The sequence below is a fragment of the Oncorhynchus keta genome, chromosome 8 (genome assembly GCF_023373465.1).
Source record: "Oncorhynchus keta strain PuntledgeMale-10-30-2019 chromosome 8, Oket_V2, whole genome shotgun sequence".
NCBI lineage: Eukaryota > Metazoa > Chordata > Actinopteri > Salmoniformes > Salmonidae > Oncorhynchus > Oncorhynchus keta.
Window position 1 is genome coordinate 7,400,777 of NC_068428.1, and position 11,238 is coordinate 7,412,014.

Sequence of the window (11,238 nt, forward strand, 5' to 3'; positions counted from 1 at the left end):
AAGGTGTCAACAGTCTTCACATATAGTTTCAGGCTTTTATGTTGAAGAACTAGCCAGAACGATAATATCGCGTCAAGTGTTCGCATGAGTTTTGCTCACGCAACAGAGTTTGGGCAGACATTGCCGTTCCCTCCTACTGAACAAGACCGTTGCGGTTGATATATTATCGATTATATATATATATATATATATATTTAACCCAGTTTTATCCCCAATTCCGTGGTATCCAATTGTTTTTTTTAGTAGCTACTATCTTGTCTCATCGCTACAACTCCCGTACGGGCTCGGAAGAGACGAAGGTTGAAAGTCATGCGTCCTCCGATACACAACCCAACCAAGCCGCACTGCTTCTTAACACAGTGCGCATCCAACCCGGAAGCCAGCTGCACCAATGTGTCGGAGGAAACACTGTACACCTGGCAACCTTGGTTAGGGCGCACTGCACCCAGCCCGCCACAGGAGTCGCTGGTGCGCGATGAGACAAGGATATCCCTACCGCCCTAACCCGGATGATGCTAGGCAAATTGTGCGTCACCCCACGGACCTCCCAGTCGCGGCCGGGTACGACAAAGCCTGGGCAAGAACCCAGAGTCTCTGGTGGCACAGCTGGCGCAGCAGTACAGCACCCTTAACCACTGCGCCACCCGGGAGGCTCAATTATATATTTTAAAAACAACCTGAGGATTGATTATAAAAAAAACATTTGACATGTTTCTGTGGACATTACGGAAACTATTTGGAATTTGTCTGCATTGTCGTGACCACTCTTTCCGGTGGATTTCTGAACAACGCGGCAAAAACAAACAGAGGTATTTTGGATATAAAAATAATCTTTATGGAACAAAAGGAACATCTATTGTGTAACTGGGAGTCTCGTGAGTGAAAACATCCGAAGATCATCAAAGGTAAAATATTCATTTGATTGCTTTTCTGATTTTCGTGACCGAGCTACTTGATGCTAAGTGTACTTCATGTTTTGTCGAGCGATCGATAAACTTACGCAAATGCTTAGATTGCTTTCGCTGTAAAGCATCATTTTAAAATCTGACACGAAAGGTGGATTAACAAAAGGCTATGCTGTGTTTTCCTATATTGCACTTGTGATTTCATGAATATAAATATTTGTAGTAATATTTATTGAATGTAGCACTATGCTATTCAGCGGTTGTTGGTGACAATTATCCCGTTAACGGGATTGCAGCCATAATAAGTTAAGGACAAATGTTTTCAGTTGATGCCAAACAAGTTTGATCGGATTTAAATCAGGAGACCTACATGTAGAGATTTAACAAATATTTGTAGAAATACTGTAGACCTACCAAAGGTGTTGTAGGTCTTTTATTTATTTATTTTTAGTTAGCTTTATTTTACTACATAAAGTTCTACTTACTCTGCTGGCGTCTTGACCCAGTGTATGCCCTCATTTGCAATGCAAACCCGGGCGGCAGTGTGTTTTGTCTGCAATTGGAGAAGAAAAAAATACATTTAACCTAACAGCCAAAATTAGGTACAATAATAGAAATATACATGTAAATAGGCCTTAACGTTAAAAACATATTGCTATAATCCTACCTTGAAAGAAACGATGTGTATCCAGAAACACCTCTCTGACATAGGGTCCAGCATATCTCTTGATGATTTCTTCCTCAAAGAAATCTTGAGCCATGATACCTGAAAAAGGAGGCAAGAATGAATTATTGTGGAACACATAACAGTCCGTGAGGTGTTGGCTACAATATTTTATGTACCTTTTGCTTTGTAAATAACCAAACTTACCATCAAAAATCAAATATGGGCCTGGTCTCTGGCGAGAAATTCCCCCCCCCCCTGCAAATGGAGTTTGAGGGAATCATTGCGTCAAAACTAGAGAACAGTATAAAACAAGCGAACACACATGGTTAATGTTCTGATAATTAAAATATATATAAAACATTTCTTACCGAGCATTTACATAATGCCAAGCAAGTTTCTCCAACTGTCTTCTGACTGTAATTAGAGCGATGTTGATGTCGTGCAGTGATACCAGAATATTACAGATTGCCTTTGCCGATCGCTCATTTATTTACAAAGTAGTGAGAAAGTCTCACCCCATGTTCAAGAATTTCCTTTTTCTTGCTCACTCTATGTTAAATGAAAAAGAAATCTCCAAAATATCGTTACTTTTTAAACAAAGTGATAGCCCCTTAGAATCTGTGAGAATATCTGAGAATATCTAACTGGAAATGCCCCTTAGATATTCATTTAGAATCATCCAATTCTTTAACTGTAATTGTTGGCGGAGAGTCACATCATTGAAATAAAATGGTGTAAGTCTTATTTATTTAAAGAGCATATTGAAGTTAGAAGCAAAAGCCTACAACCATTTTAGCACTGTTTCACGCTGCTCTGAGGCAAGCATGGGGACTGGTCTTGATAAATCAATGAGATTTTCATTTTCACTTAATCTCCGTTTGTGTATTGGTTAGACTAGAATTAGAAAATTAGGGTGCGGAAATATTATGCTCTTAGTATATATTTTGTTTACATAGCCAAGTCAGTTAAGAACTAATTTTTATTGAGGGTTTTGTTTTTCATTTTTCTCTGAAATCAATCCCATATACCATGTTATTACAACAATGGTTTTAAATGATCTGTTAATGCCAATACGGAGGACTATCAAATGCTTCTCAAAGATGTCCTCTGGTGGTCAAACTAGCACTAACTTGCATTAACAGAAAAAATGGCTGACAATTATATAACGTGCCACAGAATGCTGCAGCAGCCCACAAGGTGTGCTGCAGCATGACGCAACTTACAGGAGGAACCACTGAATAGGGGTCTGGTCAAAAGTAGGATGTAAAAAAAAACTACAATGTTCTTCTGTTTCCAAGTAGTCCATATATATCCTCTGTCCCCATGCTCATTCAGATAATTAATTACTAATTACATGTATTTTCTGGCTGTAAGATTCATTTTGGGAAGTAAACGTGTTCAACAGTGTCTGCGATTGGTCTTATGGTTCGTGCCAATGGCGCCATCCCCAGAACACATAATATACCAGTGTTGATGTGTGGTGGGGCACTTCTGACACACTCCTCTCCAACCTTTCCTGTCTCTCTCCAACTGTCTATGTATCCCATAAAATACATCAAATGGTCAAACAGAAGAAGTCATGTTTTTAGTTATTCCAAGGTACACACCTTGATTAGGATGATAGAACTCCTAATAAATACAAAACGGAATTATTTCTATGTAGCCTACACTTTCTCCGGCTGAACTTCTAACACAAGTGGGGCGGTGGCTTCATGACAATTCTCATAATGTTCAACAATTTGACAGATCCAACACAGTTCCACCTCAGACATCCAGAAAGGTCTATCTGCAGACCGTGTTTAATACATGCCACACCCACTACTTGCTGCATCCACTTCTCATCACTTACTACAGCTAGCAAGCTAGGACACTAGCACACAGTGTCCTTCACCCCCGCCAGCCAAACACTGCTTTCCTGCAGTTATTTTAACATTACAGCAAGGGTAATGACTACCCAGTAGTACGCTAGTGCCACGCAAGTGTTTGTTTTTTTACAACTTCATTTAACTAGGCAAGTCCGTTAAAATTATTATTTTCAGTGACAGCCTAGGTGGGTTAACTGCCTTGTTCAGGGGCAGAACGACAGATTTTTACCTTGTCAGCTCTGGGATTCAATCTTCCAACCTTTCGGTTATAAGTCCAACGATCTAACCACTAGGCTACCTGCCGCCCCATTGGCTACACTAGCTAGCTACTTCCCTCACTGTAACGTGAAAGGGGGGGCTGATCCATTAAACAAAGTTCAATTATTTTTCCCTACATGGCTCTGGTACTTTCAACCCATGCCAGTGTTTGTGTGCAGGTGGTTGACATGATTCAGTGTTTGAATATCCGGTCGCTACCAAATGCATCTTTTATCCTTCATCTGAAAAGAGGCGAGAGCTGTTTTTCCACCACCAATGCAGTTGTCATTTTGGCCCCAGGCTTACAAATCACTGTGGCTCTGGAAAATATACTCCATTAGGATCCAACTCTGAGTAAAATCAATGCATGACTTATCAAATGAAACGGGGGATTGAGGGGGTAATCACCTGGCAAACGCTGCTGAAATTGTAATTATCTTTAGCGCACACATCCACACGCGCACACATCCACACACACCGCACAGATTGAGGAGACCAAACTACTTGTAACAAGGTGTTTGTTTGGATTCAAGGGGTTCTAAAAAAAAAAAACCTCTGGGCCTATGTTTTCTTAATCCGGCCCTGCACTAGAGACATGATGTTGTCGTCATCAACTCACAAGTGTCAGATGCAGTGGCCTTGTGGTTAGAGTGTCCGCCCAGATATTGGAAGGTTGAGATCTCTATCCCCAGTCCAGTTTGCCTGGCTACCCAGTCTCCTTGCTCTGGCCAAAGTCTACGCCACGCCTACGGACGTTAGTTTCTTCTCCGCAATGAGTCTGGATCTGAGCACCACCCAGACCTCCTTCACTGAATGAGAACACATTCAGGGCCGTCTGATTGGTCCAGAAACTGATGGGTCTAATATTAAATGTAATATTAAATCTAACGTCACATCTAACCAAACCAACTGTGCTGAGCATTAGATCCAATACTACCCTCAACCGGAGGACCGGGACACTTACAATACAATTGTCGATCACTCTTTTAAGACTATTGCTCCCTCTGCTGCTTAAATTGTGATATCACTTGATTTTACAAAAATGGCCTCATCTTTACTTAAATAAACAACATGATGAAATGATAACTTCACAATATTGACTATGTACTTATTTGTTTCTTTGGGACTTATTGCAACAGGCATCACTTGGCACCCTTGGACCAGGAAGTTACCAATTGTGTAAGGTCTTTGAAGTACAGTGCCTCCAGAAAGTATTCACTCTTGACTTGTTGCACATTTTGTCATGTTTTCAGCCTGAATTTAAAATGGATTAAATTGAGATTTTGTGTCACGAACCTACACACAATACGCCATAATGTCAAAGTGGAATTATGTTTTTAGACATTTTTTTAAATTAATAAATAATGAAAAAATGAAATGTCTTGAGTAAATAAGTATTCAACCCCTTTGTTAAAGTATGCCTGAATAAGTTCAGGGGTAACATTTTTACAAGTCACATAATAAGTTGCATGGACTCACTCTGTGTGCAATAATAGTGTTTAACATGGTTTTTGAATGACTACTAATTTCTGTACCCCACACATACAATTATCTGAAAGGTCCCTCAGCCGAGCAGGGAATTTCAAACACAGATTCAACCACAAAGACCAGGGAGGTTTTTCCAATGCCTCACAAAGAAGGACACCTATTGATAGATAGGACCATCTGTTTTTCCATGTATGAGTCTGTAATTCATTGTGTTTCCATGGGCTAATAGCAGTAAGGCCAACTTCAATGAATCACCAAATAATTTTGTATATATATATTTTTTTATACCTAAACTGGTCCTAAATCAAATAGTTAAATGATACTTGGTATGACCATCTTAAAACAATTCCAGGATGAGTTTTTAGTATAAAAATACATGGAATTGTATTATATTTATTTTTTATTTAACCTTTATTTAATTAGGCAAGTCAGTTAATTAAGAACAAAATCTTATTTACAATGATCGCCTACCACAGCCAAAGCCAAAACCAAACCCTGACGATGCTGGGCCAATGGTGTGCCGTCTAATGGGTCTCCCGGTCACAGCCGGCTGTGACACAGCCTGGGATCGAACCCGGGTCTGTAGTGACGCCTCAAGCACTGCGATGCAGATTCACCTTTCAGCAGGACAATAACCTAAAACACAAAGCCAACTATGCACTGGAGTTGCTTACCAAGACAACATTGAATGTTACTGAGTGGCTTAGTTCCAGTTTCGACTTAAATCGGCTTGAAAATCTATGGCAAGACATGAACATGTCTGTCTAGCAATAATCAACAACCAACTTGACGGAGTTTTCAGAATTTTAAAAAGAAAAATTATTTTAAAAATTGTATAATCCAGGTGTGCAAAGCTCTTAGACTTACCCAGAAAGACTAATAACTAATCACTGCCAAAGTTGACTAACATGTATTGACTGAGGGGTGTGAATACTTAAGTACAGTGGATTCAGAAATTATTCAGACCCCTTGACTTTTTTCACTTTTTTTACATTACAGCCTTATTACAAAATGGATTAAAAAAACATTTTACTCAGCAATTTACACACATGACAAAGCAAAAAAAAAGTATTTCTACATTTTTGAAAATGTATAAAAAAACAGAAATACCTTATTTACATAAGTATTCAGACCCTTTGCTATGAGACTTGAAATTTAGCTCAGGTACATCCAGTTTCCATTGATCATACTTGAAATGTTTCGACAGTGTGATTGGAGTACACCTGTGTTAAATTCAATTGATTGGGCATGATCATCACGGTTGACAACTCCATTGTGTCCTCCTCCCAGAGCGCTAAGAACCTTGGCGTGATCCTGGACAACACCCTGTCGTTCTCAACTAACATCAAGGCGGTGTCCCGTTCCTGTAGGTTCATGCTCTACAACATCCGCAGAGTACGACCCTGCCTCACACAGGAAGCGGCGCAGGTCCTAATCCAGGCACTTGTCATCTCCCGTCTTGATTACTGCAACTCGCTGTTGGCTGGGCTCCCTGCCTGTGCCATTAAACCCCTACAACTCATCCAGAACGCCGCAGCCCGTCTGGTGTTCAACCTTCCCAAGTTCTCTCACGTCACCCCGCTCCTCCGCTCTCTCCACTGGCTTCCAGTTGAAGCTCGCATCCGCTACAAGACCATGGTGCTTGCCTACGGAGCTGTGAGGGGAACGGCACCTCAGTACCTCCAGGCTCTGATCAGGCCCTACATCCAAACAAGGGCACTGCGTTCATCCACCTCTGGCCTGCTCGCCTCCCTACCACTGAGGAAGTACAGTTCCCGCTCAGCCCAGTCAAAACTGTTCGCTGCTCTGGCCCCCCAATGGTGGAACAAACTCCCTCACGACGCCAGGACAGCGGAGTCAATCACCACCTTCCGGAGACACCTGAAACCCCACCTCTTCAAGGAATACCTAGGATAGGGTAAGTAATCCTTCTCACCCCCTAAAAAGATTTAGATGCACTATTGTAAAGTGGCTGTTCCACTGGATGTCATAAGGTGTATGCACCAATTTGTAAGTCGCTCTGGATAAGAGCGTCTGCTAAATGACTTAAATGTAAATGTAAATGTAAATGTAAATGATTTGGAAAGCCACACACCTGTCCATATAAGGACCCACAGTTGACAGTGTATGTCAGAGCAAAAACCAAACCATGAGGTCAAAGGAATTGTCCGTAGAGCTCCGAGACAGGATTGTGTCAAGGCACAGATCTGGGGAAGGGTACCAAAACATTTCTGCGGCATTGAAGGTCCTCAAGAACACAGTGGCCTCCATCATTCTTAAATGGAATGGCCGCACAGCCAAAGATAGCAATCGGGGGCGGCAGGCAGCCTAGTGGTTAGAGCGTTGGGCTAGGAACCAAAAGGTTGCTAGATCGAATCCCTGAACTGACAAGGTAATAATCTGTCATTCTGACCCTGAACAAGGCAGTTAACCCACTGTTCCTGTCATTGTAAATAAGAATTTGTTCTTAACTGACTTGCCTACTTACATAAAGGTAAAATAAAAACATCAGGGAAAAGGGCCTTGGTCAGGGAGGTGACCAAGAACCTGATGGACACTCTGACAGAGCTCCAGAGCGCCTCTGTGGAGATGGGAGAACCTTCCAGAAGGACAACCATCTCTGCAGTACTCTTATAATCAGGCCTTTATGATAGAGTGGCCAGACGGAAGCCACTCTTCAGTAGAAGGCACATGACAGCCCGCTTGGAGTATGTCAAAAGGCACCTAAAGGACTCTCCGACCATGGGAAACAAGACCACAGACCAGCCTGATTGGCAAGCATCACATCTGGAGGAAACCTGGCATCATCCCTATGGTGAAGCATGGTGGTGGAAGCATCAGCGGCAGTGACTGGGAGTCTAGTCAGGATCTAGCGAATGATGAACGGAGGAAAGTCCAGACAGATCCTTGATGACAACCTGCACCTTCCAAAATGGCAACAACCAAGACAACACAGGAGTGGCTTCGGGACAAGTCTCTGAATTCCCTTGAGTGGCCCAGCTAGAGTCTGAACTCGAACCCGATCGAAAATCTCTGGAGAGACCTGAAAATAGCTGTGCAGCTAGACTCGAGGCTGTAATCATTGCCAAAGGTGCTCCAAAAATGTACTGAGTAAAGGGTCTGGTGTACATGTGATATTTCAGATTTACATTTTTTCAAACTTTGCAAAAATGTCTAATCTTGTTTTTTCTTCATCATTATGGGGTATTGTGTGTAGATTTATGAGGGGGAAAAACAATTTAATCCATTCTAGAATAAGGCTGTAATTTAACAAAATGTGAAACATTTCAAGGGGTCCAAATACCTTCCCCGAATGCATTTTATGAAATACTTCTGTATATATTATTTTTAATATTTGCAAAAATTTCTAAAAACATGTTTTTACTTCATTGTATTGTGTATTGTGTGTAGATGGGTGAGAAAAAACATACATTTAATAAATGTTGAATTCAAGCTGTAACACAACGAAATATACAATAAGTCAAAAGGTATGAATACATTCTGAAGACACTGTAAATACAAGAAAGCACCCATTGCTATCTTGTAGCTTCCTAGTAAATACCAGGTACATACCAGGTAAATTCTGCACTGTAAAATAAAGTGCTATCCAAATTATGTTCTGCTCTACACTTTAGCACTTTACATAAAGGAATACATAGGTAATAACATATTACAACTGTGTTAAATAGTTGTATTAACCTACTGGTCTTCATTATACCCATATTAAATGCCTTGTAATAGAACATTTTTTAAAACACTGTTTCATGGAAATAACAATTTTTCACATTAAAGCGGTAATCTGCAGTTTCTACATCCATTTTTGGATTTTGAAATTAATTATACACTACCGGTCAAAAGTTTTGGAACACCTACTCTTTTAATTTTTTTTAACCTTTACTATTTTCTACATTGTAGAATAATATTGAAGACATCAAAACTATGGCTTAACTCATATGGAATAATGTAGTAACCAAAAAAGTGTTAAATAATATATTTTATATTTGAGATTCTTCAAATACCCACCCTTTGGATTGATGACAGCTTTGAACACTCTTGGCATCCTCTCAACCAGCTTCATGAGGTAGTCACCTGGAATGAATTTCATTAACAGGTGTGCCTTCTTAAAAGTTCATTTGTGGATTTTCTTTCTTCTTAATGCATTTGAGCCAATCAGTTGTGTTGTGACAAGGTGGGGGGGTATACAGAAGCAGTCACAAAAACCATCAAGCGCTGTGATGAAACTGGCTCTCATGAGGACCGACACAGGAATGGAAGACCCTCAGTTACCTCTGCTGCAGAAGATACTGTCACGCCCTGACCTTAGAGATCCTTATTTATTCTCTATGTTTGGTTTGGTCAGGGTGTGACTCGAGTGGGAAAATCTATGTTTTCTATTTCTTTGTTGTTTTTTCCCCGAGTGTGGTTCCCAATCAGAGGCAGCTGTCTACCGTTGTCTCTGATTGGGGATCATATATAAGTTGTGATTTTCCGTTTGGGTTTTGTGGGGTGTTATTTTCTGTTTAGTGTCTGTGCCTGACGGAACTGTGTGCTTTCATTTTAGGATTGAGTGTTTCCTGAAAATTAATATCATGAACACTTTCAACGTGGCGCTTTGGTCCACTCTTCCTTCCACCGACAACGAGCGTTACAGATACGTTAATTTGTTACCTGCCTCAGAAATTGAAGGCCGAATAAATGCTTCACAGAGTTCAAGTAACAGACACGTCTCCATATCAACTGTTCAGAGGAGACTGTGTGAATCAGGCCTTCATGGTAGAATTGCTGCAAAGAAACCACTACTAAAGGACACCAATAAGAGGAGACTTGCGTGAGCCAAGAAACACGAGCAACGGATATTAGATGGAAATTTGTCCTTTTTGCAAATGTTTTAAAAATAAAAACTGAAATATCACAGTCATAAACAAGTCAGAGTGAAATGGTAGAATGCAGATGAAGCAGACATTGAACAACACACCATTTCTCCAATATATTAATAATCTCTTGTCAATGTATGGCCAGCTTCGCTTCAGCCAAGGGAGGATTTTCACCCTTAGAATCTTCACCCATTTGATCTTCCTGTGATGGCATTTTCGAGGGACCTTCAGCTATGGGATCTTCAGTCGTAGGATCTTCAGCGAAGAGACCTTCACCCATTGGATCTTCCATCGTGGGATCTTTAGTCTGGGGACCTCCATCTTGTGGAGGTCTTCAGTCATTATGTGGGAATCTTCAGCCATTGCATCTTCAAGTCTGGTTGCATCACCATTCATGGTACCTTCATCTGTAAGGACACATGACAAAAGCTTTTCAAATAACTTTGAATGCTTCTTCTGTCAGCACCAACAGAGAAACAGTCCGAAGCCAAAGAGCCATGGTCCTAGTGAGCCTAGTGAGCTGGGAGAGAGAGACAAGACAACTCAGTTAAACTCAGTTAACTTCAGTTCAGCTTTTTTTCAGTTCTATTCCACTCATTTTAATTAAAAACATTAATTAAAAACACAGAAAGGTACTTAATTGTTACCCAGAAATTATTTGATATTGAGATAAAAATGGCTGCATTGGACCTTTAATACGTCCTGAGGCTCATGGTATTGATATAATGTGTAAATAATAGTGTAATGAGACATTAGGCCATCATTGTAAATAAGAATTTGTTCAAAACTGAGTTGTCTAGTTGTCTAGTTAAAAAAAGGTTAAATAAAATAAAGATTTCAGATGCAAATAATTGTATTACTTCCCAGGATGAGTCCTCAATTCATCTCATTGCTTTCCCACAAAAAAACTCTGGATGTGTCCCAAATGGTACCATATTCCCTGTATGGTGCACTACCCATAGGGCTCTGGTCTAAAGTAGTGCAATATAAATGGAAAAGGATGCCATTTGTGACGCCATATCTCTCTGCTACAGGTGATAAAGGGTCAGACTCTGGGAACCCAAACCCTAGACTGCTTGGTGTTGTAGTATAGTCAGTGCCACCATGGCTGTGTCTCGCTCTGTCACCTTTCTCAGGCCAGTGTCAATGATCACACCCTACCATTTCACACACTTACCGGG